At 29.1% G+C, this 23,307-nt stretch overlaps 1 non-coding gene across 1 annotated transcript; it reads left to right on the top strand.

Moving 5' to 3' along the window:
- The first annotated feature begins 21,653 nt into the window (after window positions 1–21,653).
- Window positions 21,654–21,726, top strand: Trnaa-agc (transfer RNA alanine (anticodon AGC)). The gene has a single exon. It is a non-coding gene; the product is annotated as a tRNA-Ala (tRNA).
- The last annotated feature ends 1,581 nt before the right edge of the window (window positions 21,727–23,307 follow it).

Consider the following 23,307-nt stretch of genomic DNA (forward strand, 5'->3'; position numbering starts at 1 on the left):
AAACGAAAGGGCTTAAATCAATGAAATTTGGTATGTTGTTTTGTGACAACATCTATAATTCCATGTCAGAATTTGGTTTATAAAGCAAAAACACATTCAAAATACATATTCGCATTATAGATTCAGTTAAAATGTTAGATTCATGTCAGTGATCTATATTTAGTAAATATCGTGTGTCAATGCCATGTAAGGCATTTGCGACCTTAACCAAGGTCTTATACAGAAGAAATTGAATAAGACCTTAGTAGAAGAGTATACGAAAAAATTTCGGGATGACCACTGTCGCTTTTTTTTTCAGGGGGGGGGGAGATTTTTTTAGCAAATAATGTGAAAAATAGTTCAATAAGAGCCAGCGAATAAAAATTAGCAAATTTTTTTAAAAAGTGGCCTGTTGTGTCATCAACGACAAAGCGCAGATTATATAATTTTTTAATTAATTTTAATAGCAAATTTACTGTTAATTAATTTACATAATTAGAATTTATAATTATGTATTAACAGTATATTTGCAGTGTTATGAAGCAAACGATTTCATTCTTTATTAATTGGAAATATCTATTTTTCACAATTAGTAACAACTTTATGGGGCAGTTGGAAACATCCACTTTCAAAAATAGTTAATAACTTTATCAGACAGTTTAATGCAGGCTCAAACTAGATTTCAGATTAAATAGCTCAAAAAATTAATTAGTCCATCCAAAGCATGATTTCATCAATTGTGGTCTGCAATGAAAGAAGAAAAATCGATCTGCGAACAAAATTTGCTTACATGTATATTTAACGATAATTTTTCAATTAAACCTTACTCAAACAAGTTTCTTAAACAGGAGATTTTATCTGGTAACTCAAGTCTTTAATTTTCACAACCCACTAACACCAAGATGTTCGACGGGTTTCACACACACATACACGGCACATTTTTCCGGTGTGGCGAATTTGCCAACGCCGCAGACAGAAATTATCGTTTACACACACGGCGGTAAAATCTAAGTCACCATCATATATAATTGACCTGAAAGCAATCCATTTTAGAAATATTCAATGTAGATACTTTGTTTCTACATTGATATAAGGTCATTCTAATCTAATCTCTATGAATAATAACGATGAAGTATGAGTATTGGCATTCTACAAGCCAGTTAGTTGCCAAACTTGGAACATACATATTAATGGAAAAATGGGAATGTACAACTCAGAACAATTATTTTTTGAATTTTCAATTAATTAAAATCGAAACAAACACTTCATGTTTTTCTGAGATATTTTTCAAAAAAATACATTAAAAAGGATATATTAAAATTTAACAAAATTATCTTTTAAGTTATATCGTTTTTTTGTCATATAGTTTTATTTTCTATTTTTAATTAATTTTCAAAAAAAGATTTTTTAAAGCTTATTTTATAACATATTTTATTGGTAAAGTGAAATTCAAATCGGTTTCATTAGTACTACTAATATTTCCTCCTAGGTTTTTCTTCCTTGTTGATGATCAAAATATAAAAATTCGTCTTATTGATCTGAGTTGAGTTCGGCTTTTGTATAAAGCACGCTTTTAATAAGATTTTTGAAATTTCAACGTCCTTAAAATTACATTTTAATTTTAGAATCAAGCAGCGGTGTAAACTTTTTACTACTTTTTTCTGTGGTATAATTGGATTTGTCCAGATACAGATAGGATATTAGGGAAATGAATAGAATTGTGTAAGGCTTCTTAAATAATATAAGATACATTTCTATCAAATTTTGATGCTTAACAATGTTTTGCCGAGGGAGATATTAAAGGCGGGCTTACATTCGGCCACTTATAAGAAGGCCAGTAGGCAGCGCATGCGTAGAAAGGCTGAAAAATGCTGGCAAGTCCTTGTCCTGACCATGGGACAAGAACTTGGCGCTGTATTGTATTGTCGCTGTATTGTAACACCATGCCGCTGTATTGTATTCTTTGTTCTTTCTGGTACGAGGATGTTTTTTCTTTCTTTCTTTCTTTTTTTAAAATTTTTTTTTTCATTTTACTTGCCGTTTTTTATATAGTTTTCCAAATTTAGGTATGTTGACCTTTTTCTTTATTTTACCATGTTTTTTTTTTTTTTTGTGTGTAAATATCCATAATTTTAATACGATACGCAACGAAACAGAAAAATACAGAGACGTAAAAATGGCAATTTATGACCAAGCATGAAATGCCTGAATATATGTTATGAAATTGTGGCAAACATAAATCAGCCCCTTTCTGCGCATGCGTTGTCTTACTGCCCATCTTATAACTGGCCGAGTGTAAACCCACCAGTTATTCAAAGCATTTAACTGAAATTACTAGCAAATCCTGATGAACCAATAACATTTAACTTTTTTAATAATAAAAAAAGCATTTAATAATAAAACAATTTAAAATTAATAATGAAAAATTTGTTAATAATGGCCAATTATGACTGACCCAACAAGAGAAAAGAACAAATTAAGAATTAAACGTAGAAACACTTGCACTTATAAATAACGAACCTCTGGAATTGCAGAACTTGATTGGAGCTACTTCGATTATTTTTTTTTCCTAGAATCCCCTACACTTTTGAGAGTCATAGGGGCAGGGGGGTATAAACATCTGTGAAAAGTATGGACTAACCAAAATAATTATTTTCGGTTTCTTCTAAATCCTTCCTTCAGTCATTTCAACGAATTGCTACGAATTTCCTAATATATTTCATGCTAAGCATATGTTGAAGGTTTTATCCTACAGAATAGGTCTTTCTTCGATTAATGGAATTAAAATTCCATCGTCGATGTTTATATTATTTATGTTTACCATAAGAAAGACTAATTGTTGCCAATATAGTCATGTTTTTACATATGTAGACAAGGAAAAAAAAAGAAAAAAAAAAAAAAAGAAGGAAAAAACACTAAAACGATGAAAAATAGATGTGTGTGAAAACCAACATTCGATCGCGTACGCCTTTAAATGGGACAATGACGATAATAGTATCTTCAACTTCAGTGGCAGTTGACAGCTACATAGTTACCCTTTTATTTTTCCATTTTATGTGTAATCTCTAATTTACTTCAATGGGCTACTATAAGAATCATGGCAAAGTTCAATTCTTCGCTACGGAAAAATCTGATATATGTGCAACCAACCGTAGAAATATCTCTATCATAATAATATTCGCCAATCCTTCGTTATTTAATCATAATAATATTCGCCAATCCTTCGTCGCAGCAGAGTGAGGCGATGTTCTTACAAAACTCGAAATACCAGCTCTCTACCCGGCCTTTTGGGTATAAGAAATGCAGTCTCTCGAAATTCACATTTATTTGAAAAACATGCTTAGTATTTAGGTGGTTAAAAACGGATGTCAGCACTAATTTCTCTCCACAACGTTGATCATATTTTCTATATTCTCGCATATCAAATATGTAAAAAGAAAAAAAAAGTATTGCAATTATTGGAATTCTGATTTTCTGTACGCTTTAGAGCTTTTTTTAAAAAAAATTCCAAATAACCATTTTCAAAATTACTTCAAGCTTTTAGTTTGCTCAATATGATAACCAGTGGTAACAATCTCCCCAATCTTCTCTTGTATACTCTTTAATAAAGGTGCTGTTCTCCTTGGCCTTTTCGCATAAAATTATGGAACTTCGATAAAACAGCGAATGCCTTACGTGGCATTGGTGAACAATAGTCACAAAATATTGATCTTTGATGTGAATCTAATTTATTGAATCGTGTACTCTTTGACGATTAATCACTGGCTGAGGTTAAAAATATCAGAAAACTAAATTTGTATTTTGTGCGCCTTTTTTTCCCATCGATTGGAATTAAAATTTGACACAAAGCTATAATTGTCATCATAAAATCACATACGAAATATTACTTATTTAAGTCAATTCATTTTGAGTGTAAAAATACAGACTGACAAACGATCAACTCCTTGACAGATTTGGTTCTAAATAACAAATCTCCTTTAAATGCTAAATCTATATACCTAACATCCCAACTTCTGTTCAAATATATATAGAGAGAATAATAATATTGTGACATGCCGACATTTTACATTTTATCTATTTAAAATTCTTTAACCATCAATATTCTATTTAAGATATTTAATTATATTCATTTTGAAATTACACTTTCAAAGTAAGATTTTTTATAATTTTAATCTGAATGTTAGTTTCTATTTCACTCTATATTGCCGGATATATAAGAAATGAAAAAAAAAAAATCAAATTTAACCCATTCCAATATTTTTAGTTACTCAAAGTTAGTCAATTATTACAATGAATAATTTAACAATTTTAGAAACACCGCAATTGACTCGCAATCCAGATCATATTTCTGATCTCATCATATTTAATGCACAAGTTTAATTGAATGCCTTAATTTGAATAACGGTTCAATTTCACGGTATCCCAATGCACCGTGAAAAAATAAATTAACATGTTCAATGAAAAAGAAAATTACTATGTAACAATCACTATAATACGCAAGTAATCCGAAAGTGTACGATTACAGTAATGCCTATAACGGCATATCATCAAAGTTATAAATGCAGACGTTTATCTTGGTTATATGAATCGCCAAGAATACGTCTCATCTTTTATTAATGAATGGGTGGGGATGGTTCAGAATCAGAATATTTTTTTCAAAAAGAAATGGAACATCACAAATCAATTAAAGATACAATGACATTACTTCAACAATCCTCTAGCAGGATAAATTGAAACATGGTAACTGCAATTTATTTAATTTTTTTTTTTTTTGTTTTGTTTCTCATATACGAATTCTGGATTAAAATAAAATAATAATTAAAAAAAAGCTAATCGTCTAAAAATTCAGTCTTGCGAATTTGATATGATTCATGTTTTAGTGAACTTAAAACGAATATCGTTTTAGAAATGATTTAACTAGTTGAAAATATTATTATTTTTAATTCAGTTAGTTGGTATTTAGCAGTTAGTATTTACATGGAAATTCCGGAATTATATCAAACTTCCACCCCAAACAATCAATTTCACCAAAATTTGTACAAGAAAGCACCGTTTTAATGTCAATTGTTTAAAAATAATGAAGTTTTAAAGATAATATTTATATTTTATTGCATAAATTAAAAACAATTAGAAAATGTTAAAAAAAAATTATTATAAAAGTGAGAAAAATCATGATTTTATTGCATATCATGAGAGATATGACATTTTTTATTTTATATTAATCACTTTGAATGACCAGTTAGTTAACAGAAAATTAAGTGTAAATATTGATTACGATTATTCTCAATTAACTCTTTCGTGCATAATTTTATATTCACGATTTCTCCCTCGAAATAATTTTATAGTATTAAGTTGTGAACAAAATTAAAACTATATCAGCTTAATGTCCTTGCATCTATTCTGTTTTTTTTTCAATACGATTCATCGTAATAATGTTAATTCTCAGGACAATTCTCTAACATAATTCTCAATTAATCATAAGGTCTAAAAACATAATGATCCGGCTTATTTATTTTGTGACTTTCACGGAAGAGTAACTTCATTTTCTTATTCGTCGTGTAAACTACACAGATATTAAACAGAAGATATCCATCTTCCTTAGGTTTAACAAAGAAGAAAATCACGCGAATACATATTTGAAGACATAATGAAAACGATTTGAATTTCAATTCAACAATGAAATCTATTGTTAAAAATTAGGCAAAAAACGTTTTTTAAAAAAATTATCAAAATAACAACAAAAAAAAATCCTTGGATATTAAATTGGTATTTTAAAAACGATAACTTTTTTAACTTTAAGATGGTGTAAAAATCACCTATCGTTCTATAATATTTTTCGGTAGTCATCACGGAAAAACACCAAACCTTTGCTTGAATTTTAATTAAGGGAATTTCTAACCGAAATTGAAGGGGGGGAGGGGAGCCTCACATTCCAAATTTTTCTGTCTTTGCCAAATCTAGTAGCTCCAGATCTAAGTATCTGTCCTGCAGAATGCCAATACACGCACACGCACACGCACACACACCAACTTCTTCAACACCAAAAGTGAAGTACGGCGGAAACTCTGCATCTCTTTGCGCCGTATAAATGACGGGCTTTATTATAACAATGGCTATAAAAATATCAAAATTGTAGTTAAAAGTAGTATAGAGGAAAACGACGTATAAATAAAAAAAATGTATAAATGGTCCTTTACAGTAATTTATTTGACTGATGAAAATTGCTTTAAGGAACTCAATCCTCACAAATATAAGCTTTGATCTTCACCCTGAGACAAAATATAATTTATCAGTTATTTTAATTAATATATGCTACTTTTACTTGAACATCTCCGTTTATATATAAGGAAAATTATTTTAAAATATTTTACATTATTGTTTATTTGCCTAGTTAATGTCCCTCTTGTCCAAAGAAAACGCACCGATAATTTGAGGACGGAAGCAAATGTCAAAATATTAATTTTTCATCGAACGTTTATCATGTAGACATTCATTATCAGCTGAAGGAAGGGCATAAGAAAAAAAAGACGTGAAGAAAGAAACTAAATAATCAGCTCAGAATCATCCGTCAATTTGAAAGAATAAACAAATCCTAGTTTCCTTTTTCAAATCGAAACCGACATTTTTCACCGTCATAGCTGTGGCCTCGATTTTTAAAGAGCCGTTTCTTCTATCTACTGCTCTGTTTGCTTCGTATAACCTCGTGTTTTACTTTACTATTAATCGATGAAGTCTGTTTATAAATAATCTCTTAATTCATTTATTATTCTATTGCAGAGATTTTAAAAACATACTAGTTTGGTTTTTGAAATGTATATGATAAATTGTGTTAGTGTATGTCAATAATTGTGGTTTTGAAATGCGTGTGATAAATGTGTGTGAGTGTCAATTATTGTGAATTTTTAGAACAGTTTTCAATGTGTTTAGTGTTTAGCTGAGTGCTATAAAATTTCATCCACATCTGGAAGAGTGATGTTGATACTTCTGCTTTAAAAAAAATCATCTATTAATATAGGACTACGAAGTGAAAAAGAAGGATATTATGTTAAAAGTATACAAATGTTAAAACTACTAAATCAAATAATATTTATGTTTGCTTTTGTCAGCGTATATGTATCGAACGATTACATTTAGATTTAAAGGAATTGCTTGAAAAATGTTGCTTTATTCTCATTTTAAAATTCAGTGAGACATTTTCTTCCTAGGAACAGTTCTCATTTTGAAATTCATAAGTGCAGAAGATATAATATTCTTTACTAAAATCTTGTCTTGTCACCTCTTAGAGCTAGACAGATACTGTGTTTTGATGTTTGACGGAAATATTTTTTTACTGTAAAAACAAGCACACAAGTGCTCTGGATTCCAACAGAAAAAAAAAAGTGTACATAAAAACATTTCAATACAAAATTAGAAGATCCAGAGTGCAGGCGAAATAGTTATTTTTCATTTGAATACAGAAAATTTAAGAAGTATTAATGAGACAATTATCGCAGCAACAGCAGATGGGAATGTAAGGTAGTACTGATTTTCAAAGTCATTTTATGAATAAAGATTTCAAAACATCTTGATACTTGGGAAATATATCCCACAAGGGGCCAACTTCAGATATGAAGCTTCTGGTATGGTGGTTGTTTCTCCCACCCGGATGAGTACAGAAATTGTGTGGTAACGGCTGCCCCCCCCCTTTTGATGAGGAATGTACATCCCAAGGGAGAAGGTGTACCGTGACCGGTGAAGCAATTAGGACTGAATCTTAGTTCCCACTAATGCTGTCCGGAAATCCAATCATTTATATTTATCCGTTTGCCTTAGTGCCGGGTCGGAGTAGTCAAAAGGATATATTGTTTACTCTATATTAAAAATAATTTTGGAAAATTATAACATTTACGATTTTTAATTTTCCACTTTTAGGGAATATAAAACATAATTATAATTGAGGAAATAAACATAATACGATATTAATAACGTATGATTAAATCTACAGTTATTAATGTCGTTTTATTTCTTTAAGGACAAGTCATCTAAGTCAAGATAGAGGAACATTCATAAAAAGTGTATTATTAAAAAATTTGGTTAAAAATAATGATAAAAAAAATAGGATGGGTTTTTTTTTATTATTATTTTAATCAAAACCTAGCTTTGAATTTCCTTTTCTTTTTCCAAATGATTATTTTAAATATTAAATACATTTTAACTTTTTGAATTTCTTTCCATAGGCATTGCCATTCAGACTTGGTAAAATGTTAAATGCATTTATTGAAATTAAAATTATAATGAATAATAAGACAAAAAATATTTCAGGAATCAGAAAGAAAAGAAGGTAATTAAATCGAAAAATTAAAAATTGCTCCCTCCCAACCTTAAAAGAAATGCAATTTTTTTCCCTTTTTGCACAGCGCAAAAGTTTCCTAAAATGTAACTAAAAACATCAAAATTACGAAATCAAAAAATTATAGCTACAGACCGTGAGCATACAAGGTTATTTTGGAATTTTAGTTTATTCTAATTGATTGCAATTGAGAACGTTGAGTTGTACATCATGTAAGAAAAATAATTTCAGATCTAACAAAATTAGACTTTTTTAAGAGAGGATATATCAAATTCTTATTACAATACTTTAATTATCGATCATATCAGTTAGGTCTTTAAAATTGCTGTAAATCTATTACAAGAATATGTCAGTCCTGGCTATAAAAAATTTGCTTACTTAACCCTTTAAAGCGCCATTTTTTTCTAGTCATATTATGTTAAAATATTTTTAGGCTTGAAATTAGAATAAGAAAAGGGATTCATTTAGCTTATTAGATAAATTTAATTTGATTAATTAGTTTGGTTAATTAATAATTAAGTAACAAATCAAGACACATCATTTTGTCTGAGATAAAGAACTGAAGCATCTAAGTTTCTGACTTACTAAAAAAATTTGTCAGAACTTATGCCAACCTACATAATTTCATACAAAGATTGATAAATTTGGTGGGAAGCATACTTCCCATGGCCCTAGAAAGGGTTAAATAATCATTTTATTAAAACACTAGAGTAGAAAATAGGACATAATGGAAAATGGTCGAATTTATCATTTTAATAATAATGATGATAGTACAGTTGAAGCTGCAAAAATAATATTCAAAAATAAATATTTTGCTCTGTATTTGTATGATGGTGATAAATCATAAATGAGTCTTATTTAAATCACACTAATGTCACAGATATGTAACACAAAAACAAAGTTATTGCTCTGTATTTTCAACTCTATAAAATTATAATTAAGTAACGCAAAACTATGTTTTATAAAAAAATATGCCGTTATTTCAAGTCTAGTTCAGTGAATAAAACCAAAGAAACGAAAAGTTTTTTTTATTGGTAATAAATATTACTATATTATTTTTCATTAATTTTTTAAATAAATTAATTGATAATTGTGCTTTTTAGACAATTTTGACAAAGGAGAAAAAAGAAATGAAACATAACACAGATAAATTACTATCACATAAAAATTTTATCATCTGTTATTAGATTTGCAAGGAAGAAAATGAAATATTATTAAATGAGCGAGTAACGGAGTGATCAATTTTGAAGCGTAAAATTGCAGAAACTATATCATCTTATATAATCAGGAGAAATAATAAATTTATCTTCGGTACATACTTTCTATTATTTTTTGAAGAATTAAAATGAATTAAATGTATGAAGCGATGTAAAATGAGCGGTATCAAATGAAATCTTTTGAATAAAAAGACATTATGACTTGTTGTAAACAACTGATATTTTTGTATTTTGCTTAGAAATATTTATTATATTTTTAAAATCTTGTGCCGGGAGCAATATGACTTAGGCAGTAAAAGGAATTTTCATCAATCTTTGATTTTTCAAATAAATGTTGCCAAAGAGTTATTTAAGAGTTTGTTGTAAGAGTTGTTTGTATTTATTGATATATTTATGAATTTATATAATTGTAAAATATGACTGAAACTGGTATTAAAAATGGCTATTTAGCATGCAGTTTGACTCATTTTTTCAAATTTTATAAGAGGAAGAAAATAAAATATTTAGTCAACTAATAATGAATATTTCTGTAATGAACATGACATTTCATGTTTATCAATTTACACATCATTAGGTGAAAATCATAGTATTTGTAGGATAAAAACACCTGAAAAAATTTATCTTATTTTGTGTGGTTTAGGAAATTTTCATAATATAGCAGCGGTTTATAAATTATAAGAAATAACGAATCATTTAAAATTCTTAATTTTCTGAATGAAGCCATGATTTATTTTCTAAAGTCAAATGAAATATTAATTTATATAAACAGTATTTAGAATTCAACTACATAACTAACATTAAGAATTATTTTAACCCTTTACACTCGAAAAAGTAATTCGATGCACAATTATTTACCTTGAATGGCAACAATAAACAAGGACTTGTTTATTGTTCCGAAAAATAAATATATATCATTGTTTTATATCGAGTTTCTTTAGAAAATTAATCTATATCTTTTTACCATTCTGTAGGTGTTTTCAATAATAAAAATTGAAAAATAAATAAATAAATATAATGTCAAAATGATGCACCCTCTTGAAAGGTGGGTAAGAGACACCATCCGTGTGCAAAGGGTTAAAAGTTTCATTTATAATTCTCGTTTTTGTACAAAAAGAAAGAGAAGAAGAAGAGCTAGATTCTTTTCTTAAAATTGTGAAGATTTATTGCCTCATTCGTCAGTTATAGTTCATAAAACATTCTTGATCTAAATCTCACCACTTCGTGAGGGTCAAATGTCAAAATAAGAATAATTTTGCAATGAAAAAATAAAAGAAAAAAGAATTGCAACTTAATCCATTTTTCCGTTCAGTACAATTTGGCGTTTCTCCAGAAGAATGCCGAACTGGGTGACCTACTTCATTAACAAATGCATAGCCACACCTCTAGCAGATTAATTTGACGGCATCATGAAGTTTAATTGTATGCTTTCGAAACGATAATGTTGCCGGATAAAAATAACAAGGCTGTCTTAATCCTTAACATATCCACCAAGCTCTGCATTTATGAATTTAAACTTGAGTTAAATTAAGAAAACATATCATTCACAACACTTTAAAATTTATATATTAATGTTAAAAATAGTTTCACCTGAAATATGATAATATTATTGAAATGAAATTCATGCTTTGACTAAAAAAAGGATGAAGTTTAAACATTAAAGATGAAAAAGAGAGTTGTTTTATTCTTTCAGTTTTTAATTATATTTGAATACAAGTTAACTGCAGCTAAAGCTAAAATTGGATGTCTTGTTACTCAACGACATAATACGTATTTTTACACAACTGTACTATCGATGTTACTCTTATAAATCCATTGTCCGCTTCAAATAATTTCCGGTACTTTTTCATCTGTATCGATAGATGCATTCATTGGCCAAAGGTTATCTTATTGCAAGCTAGTATCTTTTGGGAACCAACTGGATTGCAGGAAATACTGGTCGAATTTAGTTTCAGTACAATCTTTCAGATACAACTTCAAGCCAATAATTTAGCCAAACTATCAGACATTATAGATGTTTAGTTTCATCGTCTTACTTATGTTTTTTTAAATTGTGTATTTACATGAACCTTTTTAAAGGAGAAAGACCCATAATGTAATATCGCTGCTAAAAATGCGAATATCTGGTTCATTCTATGTTTTAAATTTTGCGGTACTGTAAATTGAAAATCCCGAGATAAAATATTTGATGAAATGATGACAACAGCTTCAGTTTCAGGATAACAATGTAATCAATCCATTGTTGGAAAGTAAGTAAAGAATAGTTTTTTAAAATAGGAAAATTTGGCATGACTTGTTATTATGCATGAATTGTTATCATTAAAATATAAAGCAATTTTAAATTTTAAAACTGTGCTGCTAAAATTCTGCTAAATTGTCAGTTAATTAAAATTCGAAGAGAATCGTTCCAAGGTTGCCTATTCCCAACCTCCAGGTTATATATCTGCCAAATTTGGCAATTGTAGATCAAACGATATGATCTGTACAGCGTCAACACTCAAACACACCCATCTTTATTATCAGCAAGATAACACGGTTGAAACAGTTGCAAATTGCTTTATAAATCATAAATATAATCATATAATTAAAATTCTAATTAAAAATTCCAAGAAAATTACTCCAAGGTTACCTATTTTCGACCTCCAGGGTATGTATTTGCCAAATTTAATAGCTGTAGATCAATAAATCTGATCTGTAGAGCGCCAACACACATACACATCTTTATTATTAATAGAGATATCACATCTGGAACAGTTGCGAATTGCTTTTATGACTTATTGGATATCTCAATCTGGCTATCCTTTAGTCATTAAATTGACTAGAATTATTCAGTCCTGGTTACAAGTAATGACTAATCCGGGATTTTCCAATGACCGGAATTCTATTCAGATTTTTCGCCATTTTATCTTCTTTCTACATTTGCCTTCGCAAACATCAGTACCATATCTTAACTTGCAATGACATGATTTAGCGAATGTACGAAGCACTGAAGTAAGCTCTAATTAGATTATTATATGATGTTCTATATTCCTTCTTGGAGCCAATTACTGATTCTGCATTTTTGGATTATCTACAAAATTCAACGTGTCCCTGTTTCAGCCCATTCAAACTGACTATATTTCACCCATTCGATTTTAAATTAATGCACATATGTATTTATGTGAAAAAATAGAATTTGCCGTTATCATTTCCACCCCATGATGGCTCTGAAAATAATCTTGCAAATTTTCCAAGGAAAATTTTCTAAATAATTCAAAACATTTTCAGAACAATTCAAAGGATATATTTTATGCAAGATACCTTTGGTGATCATTTAGTTCAATAAGATTAATAGTTACTAAAAATTTCGATAATTAATTTTTAGTAATTTTGTGCAACATGTATTGAATCCCGCTACAGTAAAATATTTATCAATTTCAAATGTCGATAAACATTTAATTGGTAATATTTTAGAAATCTTACTCCTTGCTGTTAACTGTGCTATGCATTTCCAATACAATGCATTTTCTTATATACATACATAATTTAATTTCCATCCATATCGTTATACATATAATTATTCTCGAATGTGTTTGAAAATGGATGCACTTCTAAACTTTTGCACCATTGTTTAGCTCTGAATTTTAAATCTTAATTGCAATTTCAAATATTGTAATAAAAGCATAGCTTGTGCTCGACATGGAAAAATAAACTGAATCTTCATATCTTGAACATTAGCAATGGGGGGAAAAAATCCAGAATGAAATGTTTGTACCTGAAAAGAAAATACTTTGATATATTGCTGAAAAGAAATAGCTGCTTTGAAATATATTGCTGTACAATGTGCTTTTTCCTGAAAATTAATTAAAAATAGAAAACAAATTATGCTACAAAAAAAGTAACATTAAAAAGAATTAAAAAAAATTTTAATGACTTAAAAATCATATTTATGCTGAAATATTTCCGGGAGTTAAGGGGTGACGAAAGTAAACCGCCATGAGTGCAAGTGAGACATAAAATGATCATTAGAAAGGATTAGAGTCGAATTGAGATTGGTTCGATCTACTGTTTAAATGAAAAGGAATTTAAGAACACTCAGCAGTCTCATTAAAATTAAGATTAAATAAAAATTCTTTCAGAAAATATATGGAAAATATAATTTACTGCAGTGTTACTTTTTATTTATTGTGTACATTTTATCAAAAAACGCAAATTTTGAAAAATACGTTATTTCTACTAAATTTGCTTAAATTTCTAAACAATTATGAAATTCGTTAAATTTGAGTAGGGGTGAAAAAAAACAGCAGAAAGATGTCCTTTTGTGACAGAGTAAGGAAACATCACGGCGAGCATGAAAAATTAATAAAAAATGTGGCTTGTAATTTGAGAGGAGGCATGAATTTTTCAGTACTATCAAGAGCGTAGAATCACATCGTTGCAAATGCACTCAAAAACTGTCAGGCTTCAATGCTTATAAATAATTTTTAAGAAAATCAGTTGATCGAGAACTTTAAATTAAATATGAGAAATAATTTAATCATTTTTAATAGCTTTTTATTTACTAACAATTAATTATGCTCAATTTCTTTAGTTTGATCTCTAATTTTGGAATATTTTGTGATCGGTAACAAAATATATTTTTTTTTGGAGGGGGGGGGGGAGAAAAATGAATTCATAAAAATTTATCATTCAGAAAAAAAAAAAAAAAAAAAAAAGGCTGCTAGTAATAATGTCAAAAGCTTTTGACAACAGCAACATGATATGCAAAATAGAAGAAATGTTTTTTTTTTATATTATAAAGAAATGTTATTCTTGTTTTTAAAAAATTCAACTCAAGTTGTCAAAATGTCTTAAAACATGAAATGTCCTTAGCATAATAAGCCTCTTAAAAAACATCGAAATAAACAAAAAACACCTTAAAGAAAACATTCCATCGGAAGTAATTCAAACAGTGACACTAGATTTTTATAAAAAGTGGAAGAGATTTTTTCCCTCCCCTTCCTTAAAACAAATAGTTGCATCGTTAAAGCAAATTTGAAGTGGGAGTAAAAAAAGAACAAGCCGACAAAGTAAAAGAAAAAAAAAAGCTTTCAAAAATATCAAAGCAAAACAAAGCCATCAACTCATCCCAGTTTTTCTTCTGGAAAGTAAGTTAAGATAAGCATTTTTTTTTTTATGGCACGCGCCACTCCTCTGCTTCTGAATACCATTTGCCCAACAACTCCCTCCCGTCACTTTTGCAACCCCCCTTCTACCGCCCCTCCCAACCGCAGTCACGCATCGAAGTGTTTCTTTCAACGAGACCATGGGCTTCTACAGAGGGTGGGGGGCAGAAGAGATCTCTTTCCCTCTTCCTCGTTATATAAATTCCCCTTCCCACGGGACAGAGTGGGGGGGGGGAGAAGTAAATGACGCACTCCACTTTCACTTCCCGTCACGGTTGCAGTTACAGATGAGGCCACAAGTAACAGCAGAAACCTAAACAGGATGTTCATACATTTTTACGTCTACTCCTCCCTCCCCCTTTCGAAGGGGGACTGGCAGGGGACCTCCTGCGGATTAATGTGGGGGGGGGGGAGCAGGGAGGCGTGGTTTTACGACACGTGTACAGAACTGTATCGGACGTTCTTTTTATTCGGAATCCATTCATTGGTCAACTGAATATTGCTAATGGGCCAATTGTACGGTTTTTAAAGTTTTTCTAGTATGTTAAATTGCTTTGTAGGGAAGTATTTTTTTAAACATACCATGACACTCTGTAGTAATGTATATGGTTTACATGCATTAACTTTGCCCTGATAAGGATACTATCGTTAGGATTATTGCTGATAAAATTCCTCTTACAATACTGTACAGAATGGCATTTTAAATCAATCAATCAAGATTTTTTTTTCTATAAAATTCTGGATTTTTTTTTTGTAAAATTACATTATTTTTTATAAAGGTATTGCAAAAAAATAAATAAATAACACCAAGAATTATAGTCATTAATTTTTACATAAATATTTTAAAATCTGAAAGAAATACGTAATTTTTAACCAGTAATTTTTCAATTAATCATTGATCGCACTCAATTTTGAAATTTCATGATTCTTTTAAAGCTACGCAGTATATACGCGTCATCTGGAAGATATAGGTGGTTCTATTTATTAAATCAAGGTTTTATGTTGAAATTATTATTTTAGTGTATGCAAACATTCTTGGTAATAAAATTTTTCGAAGTTTTTGTGAGTGAGAATTATATTCTAATAATCAATCACAAGTTAAAGATCCCAAAATGGCGGCATTTCATAGCGCAGAAGCACTACAATATTTTCTTCCGTTTACGAGTAACAATTCAGAATTCATGTAGTTTCTAACAGAATCATGGCTTGAATACATTTATCAGTCATATGACAAATATCATTGCGAAAATCTACCTACGTATTAATTTACGTTGCCCTGTTGGGCAATGCAGCAAGCAATTAATGATAGATACCTTTGATGGACAACATATTCCTCAATGATACTTATCATGTTAACATGAATTGATCCCATTTCATTTTACCCACATGCAAAGTTACAATAAGCTTTTCTGTAAAAGGCAAAATTCATCTAACAGAGCTTCTAAAAAAAATAGTATATTTAAAAATCTGAAACAAAATAAATGCCCAATTGTGATAAATGACATTTCCCATGTATTTATATGCAGCAAGGATTTCAGGAAGTAGCGAAAAGCTTTAATAACAAGTAATGGTTTATATTTAATGGAACGATAGAATTCTTCTATAAAGTGAATCTTGGAAAACGTGAATCCATTTTAACATTGTTATTTTTCATGTACTGAATAATTTATTCTGTGTAACATGATATCTTTGCGAGTAAACATCTATTGATGGGTATTTAACTTATAAAAGCTTAGCATTTGCAGCTAGATAAGATTGTAGCCATTATTTCCAACGTATTATAATTCGATCTTGATTTAACATTTAAACATGATTATGCAAAATTAATAAGTTTCAATACTTTTAGTTCAAAGACACAATTAATAAAGAATGTATTGACTACTAGCTGTCTGTGGCAGTCATCTGTTGTTAAAATTTTCAACAAATATCTTATGTAATTTGGTCTTTAGTGCTTTTTCCGCAAAATATTTTTAAACGCCAAATTTTGAAAGATATATAATTCATACTATTTTAGAAGCTTTATGCAATTTTGTCACTTTACTATGTATTTCTCTTATTTTCTGTCAGCTCCCCTGAAATTTGGAGCAGAAGTGATTTAACTTCAATTAATCCAAAAACGTTTTTGCTGATGCCGAATATGTTTTTTAAAAATATGAGTACAGAAAATGGAATTGTTCAGCACTGTACAAATTATTTTTTATTTATGCAACATCTCAAAGAATTATTCAATAAAAATATCTCTGATTAATCATAAAATTCATTTCTTAATTTTACGTCCAAACATGTTTAAATTACGCAAATAATAGTAAAATTTTATTTTATTCTAGCCTTTTAATAATGTAACCTAGTTTTTTTTTATCTAAAACAATACAAAATATGGCATTTTTTTCTTACTATTAAAAGTATTTTAAATAAAAATTTAAATCTTCTACTAATCCATCTCAGAATTAAGCAAACATGCCGCTTCTTTCCTGAAATGTGCTTTACTGAAATGTAAAGGATGGAATAATTTCAAAAGTGTTGCATGGTTCATCAATTTTTTTTATATCAGTACTGATAATAATTAAAATTGCAAGAGAAAACGAAAAAAATATCTGTTATTTTAATAGTATCTTCAACTCGTACCTTTGGTGCTCCTACAGAATTCTTCCGTTTTTGTATTAGTCATTCGCGAAATGTTAAATATTTGTTCAGAATTATGTTTATATTCTTGTTGAAAAATATGCTTATAATCTTGTTAGAATAGAAATAATTTTTTAATTTTTATTAAATATAGAGAACAATTATTTGGAGAAAAAATTGCTATCATTGAAAAGATATTTTTTTGAATTTTAAAATGATGTAAATCTTATTTTTATACCGTAATATTTTCGAAAGTTATCGCGAGAAAATGCAAACATTTTGCTTAACTTTGTAAATTATGCTTTGCGAAATGTGCATTTTTTTTTTCTTTGCTTGCTGCTCCGCGCAACAAATCAGAATTTGCAATCAGAATGAAGTTTCTTAAAAAAAATGTTTAAATCATTCCTTCAAGTCGACAGTTCTATGCCTTTGTAGAAAAAAATATGATTCGTGAACATGCTGGAATATTTATGAAAAAAAGTCTCTCTCCAACCGTGATTTTCGCAGTATTGGAAGTAATTCAAATCTCCGTTTCATGCACTAGCTACCGAAAAAATGTTTTAGATCATGACGTCTGGAGGGATACTGATATTCTAATACGGTTATATTAGCAGATTTCTGGAATAATGAAAAATCAACAGAGAGAGACTGGCCAATTTTTCATGTTAACAATGGAAAAATAATTTGACTATCAATTTAATCTAAAAAAGCACTTTTAATTTGCTAAATGAACACATTAGATTAATTTGTTTCGTATAATTTTATTTAAAGTTATGTTTCTGTAATTTTTCTAGTAAGCATTTAACCGACATATCTTTTATAATCAGTGATAATTATTGATAATTAACTAATTTATTTTTTAAATTAGTATTACATACACATATATAAACACACATATATATAGACACCTTTTATACGTTTCTCAAGAGACATATAAAATGATGTATAAATTAAAAGACGCATAATCGGAATTTAAACAACTGTGATTCTTATAAATTTAATTCTTATATAAATTTATTTAAAAGTATTAATTTAGAAATAATATTAGTATATCACTATACTATGCTAAAAACAACAATTAAATTTTAGAACTGAAAGCTAGAGAAATACATCTTGTAAGAAGAGTATAAACACTTCTTATTTTATACAATTTAAGTAGATAAATAAAAAATAATCTAAACTTTCGTCATAACATTTCTGGCACTGGGCACACTGACTTCTATCTTCTGTTATTTTATTATTATATTGTTGTGTTTATGATATGAAGCTTCATACAAAGTTCGTGAGTTTTCTTCTTTCTGTTGTGGAATGGTCAAGGTCGCTCCGTTAGAAATTTGCACCAAAGTGGAACAACGAGGAATGATCCAATTCTTCTAGCTAAAGGATGTCGAAAATTCAGAAATTCATAGTAGAGCGTTGTCACACTCGTGTAAACATTCACTAGAACCACTTCTTAAAGTTATGGAATGTTGTGATCTGTAGTAGAGATTGGTAATCATCATACATCCTCTAAATGCTTACATTTGCTTTGAACCACTTTTAAACATCTTGATCCACAAAAATATGATGTTACGTGAAAATGCACTTCCCCTATACTGCGACTACAGTCTACAATGGGTTTCTGAACCTCTGACACCCTTCGATTTGAGGAATTAGACCATTCCACATTGTTGCACTTTGATGCAAACTTCTAATGGAATGGTCATATTCTATTTGCATCAGAAGGGGAAGTCAGCCATCTAACTCTCCGACTCGCCACGAAGGCACTCGGATTTAATCCATAAAAACTGAATGACCGGACCACCGCAACAGCAACATTGGCGGGAACTGTGGTTGAGTCCTAAGTTATGTTAATTTAATTTGAGTCACCGGCCACGGTACAACCATCCCCGAAGGAAGTACGTCCCGTCATCGATGGGAGGAGTCAGATCCCCCACCTATTAGCGTACCCTCCAGGGTGGCGAGATCCAACCACCATGCCGGAAGCATCTCATCCTCATTTCGAGGTGCTCCCCCGGGGGTTTCATCAGAAGGGGAAAAATAGTGGAATTCAGATAAAACTTTCATAACATTATAACAACAATATAATAAGGAAATAAGGAAAGACAGGGTAGGTCAATGTGCACAATATAAGAATTGTGTCAAAAATGTAATAAATTTTTTTTATTTATCCTCGTATTTGTATATTGAAGGCGTTTAATTAAAAAAAAAAATCTTCATTTGTCGTTCAATGTGCTGAAAGTCTGAGAATATTAAGTATAGGATTATGAATCGAATTATGTTAATTTAATGAATATGTCTCCTAACAAATAATATTAATGGAGTCATTGGATATTTAAAGAAAGGACAAACAATTTCCTTACATTCTTCACCATGTTGTTCATATAAACACCTGGTAATTTGTTTTTTTATTAAATCACCAATTGAGAACAATTCTGCAATTATGATATCGGAATTACAGTTCATATACTTCTGAGAAATAATCTCGATAAAACTGGGGAAAATGGCGTATAATTGAAATTTTACGTACTTTGTGTCACACAAATGAAATACTTTATAATTCATTTCAATGGTTACGAATGAATTGGGATGACGACGAAACGAATGAATTGGGATGAAACGACGTATAAATGAAAACGATATATAAATGAGAAATGTGTGAATTGCGATTTAATGTACATTCCATGGCTTGAAAATAACCGAAATGGGTAGTTGTAATATTAATTCATTAATTATACGTAAAATTAAAATAATAAAACAAGATTATTTTTTATTTCCAAAATATTAATAAGGCCACAATGAAGAGGGGAGCACACGTAAGGTGGAGTAAAAATGTATTTGATTTCAGATGAAATTTTAGTGCCTATAACAAATATTTATTCCAAATAAATTAAATGCATCACGAAATTTTAGTAATAGATGAAAGTATCTTATTATTTCAGGCATAAAATTTTACGCTTAAAATTTAAATAAGTGCTGTCCAAATATTATACTTTATGTTTTTACATGTTGTCACGATAAATGGCAACATATAAAAATGACAATGAAGTTAAAATATTCGAATGATTGGTGGATAAATAAGGAATATAAAGCTACAGAATTCTTCTTTGTTTCTAATATCACATCTTTTACATCTTGATGTCAAAGAGTAGAATTTGTTTGTAATGTTTTCAAAATGCTTTACCTCCGATCTTTATAAGAAATGCCTCCTCAATCTTTTAAAACAAAAGGCATAATGATTGATTATTTTTGCTTTCAGAAACCGGCCATTCTCTTTAGAACTCGGAATTCAGTACTAACCTGTTCACAGAAAAATTTTACAAAGCAATAAAATGTTTTCTGCAGATTAAAATTAATAAACATAAAGCAATATTAATATTATAAATATGTTAATGTCACTGATAAGAAAGCGAAGGACATTTTAAATAGAAAATTACAGTATGTGTTTTATGCATTAGATCGACATTGAACTTGATCAATGCATTTATTTCTGAGATGTTTCTTATTGCGAACATCTTTGGCTACCGACTATTAAGTCAGATATACTAACTATGTCCAATTTCAATTAAATCTCGTACATTTAACTTGATGTTTCTGATTACTTCAACAATTTTTAAGCACCTAATAATAAAAATATTTTATGTCACGTTATAATCCTGCATCTGTTCAGTTTATTATGCATATGGACTTTCCCAACGGAATCAAGATCCAAAAATCGAAGATTTTAGAATTTTTCTAAAAATAATAAAATTTTTACTATTAATAATACGATAAATTTCAATCATAATTTTTTTTTTATCGCTCACTTTATTATCATCCTAAATCATCCATTTTCAAAGAAAAGAAAATATTGTACAACATTTTCCGACACAACGAACTCATTAATATTTTAAGCACTTCGGATTAATAAATTATGGATAAATGAAAAAAAAAAATCTAGAGTGATAGAATTTCAGAGAAATGATGCTACCTTAGTTTATTGGAATATTTATATTTTTTAAAGATTAAATGATGCGAAACGCTTTATTTTAAAAAGTCCTAAATTTTCTTATATACGTAAGAAGAAATCATTGTAAATGCTATGAATTAAAAAAAAACAATTGGCAATAAAATTTTAATAATTGGTTGATTTTTTTTCATTAGCCTCTAATTTTGATTAATTCTCAAATAAACATACAAGCACAAAATTAGAAAAAGTAAGCTCATTAAAATACCTTTTTCTTTAGCCAATAGATGGCGTTCTTCATATGATAAAATAAATGTCAAACGTTTAAAAGCATAATATATTTCAATCCACAATAAATTATTAGGTAAAGCTGAAGTAAGTAAAATCATATAAAAGACAATCACAGACTATTGTACGTAGGGGGCGTAGCTCAGATGGTAGAGCGCTCGCTTAGCATGCGAGAGGTACCGGGATCGATACCCGGCGCCTCCATATTTTACCACAGAAATTGCAAACCTTTTTTTTTCTAAAATGGAATACAATGCTAATGAAATAGGAATGATATAATTAGTCACAGTAAAATAGTGGGAGACTGATTTAAGAAGTTTTGGTTAAGCACTAAAAACTAAACTCATGTAAATTTAAAAAAAAAAAAAAAAAAAACCCACATAAGTACAACAGTGATATCGCTGCCTTTTGAAAAAGAAACTATGTTATAATTGCATATTGTTTATTAAATAACACTAAAATTATGCTTTATTTCAAAGTAATAATAATTTTTATATACCGTTGATATATAAAAAATTTTAAATATAAAATATTAATTTTAAAATTGGGTTTAACTTAAAATGTCATCTGTATTAACAAACGTATGTATGCCAGCAGAGATAATAAAATAGCAAATTAAAAAAAATCAACAAATACTTAAAATTAAAGCTTTGAATAGCGCCTGCTCTGAATCATTATTGTCATTCTTAGTAACATTAATGAGATTTTGAATTAAAAAATTTATTTCCATAATTTTCTTTAGAACATTAAGAATTAGCTTTATTTCTATATAATATTAGTTTCGGTTCAATTAATAAAAAGGTCATTAGAGGGGAAGGGGGAGGGGCTTCATATCTAGTGATTGGAGTAGAATTTCGACACATTTTCATGCATTATGGAATCTATATTATTAATATATAATGGATTGCTTCAAAATTGCATGATTTCCCAATTTATTTTCTACATCAGATGCTAAATTTAGAGCTTTCATCTATGGATTTGTATATACTTTTCATACGATTATTCGATTTTTGCGATTCCTGAGTACAGACGTTGCCGTTTTCTTGGCTCCCCCCTTCCGAATAATCCCTTCAACTCGATATGTTTCACTTTTTTTTCCGCAGTTCTCCGAACTATTTTAACAATTTACCGTTGAGATTTACCCTCCCTAGTGTCTTTAGTGAAGCAATGAAAATTTTGAAACTCAACTTGTAAAAATTAGTTGAAATTTTCCAAACCTTTTAAAAAAATACAAGAAAACTCAAAATCTATCGGGCTTAATTTTTTTCAGGAGTTTATGAGTTGTGATTTCTTTTAGTGAATACGTATTTTGATGATATACATTTCACTAATGAAGCACAGAAATATTCTGATGTTCTAATTATTTTAGTGCTTTAATTCAAAACAATAAATCACATCTTTCAGAACAATTTTTGTACTGTATTTATTTGAAAAATATAGAATTTGAGATGTAATGCTCAAACTTACTTTCCTGACTAAGTGTATGTGTAAGACTGTACTCGTCTAAAATCTAAGAAAAAAAAATCACCCAAGATTTATTGCAAAAAAGAGTTCGTATGATTCAATAGCTAATTTTGATAAAATACGGCAGTAGAATTTATTTTTCTGCGATATTTTGCGAAAATAATTATATATCGCATCATTTTTTGCAATTTGTTTCCTATCTCAAAATTTGATGTCAGTTAACATTTTCCATCAAAGGATACTGAATTAGAAAGTTAAAAAAAAAAAATCAGAAAGCAAGCTTTAAGGTCTGATCAAATTCTTTTAAAAAATATGGCAACA

Source organism: Argiope bruennichi, chromosome 8, assembly GCF_947563725.1.
Source record: "Argiope bruennichi chromosome 8, qqArgBrue1.1, whole genome shotgun sequence".
Lineage (NCBI taxonomy): Eukaryota > Metazoa > Arthropoda > Arachnida > Araneae > Araneidae > Argiope > Argiope bruennichi.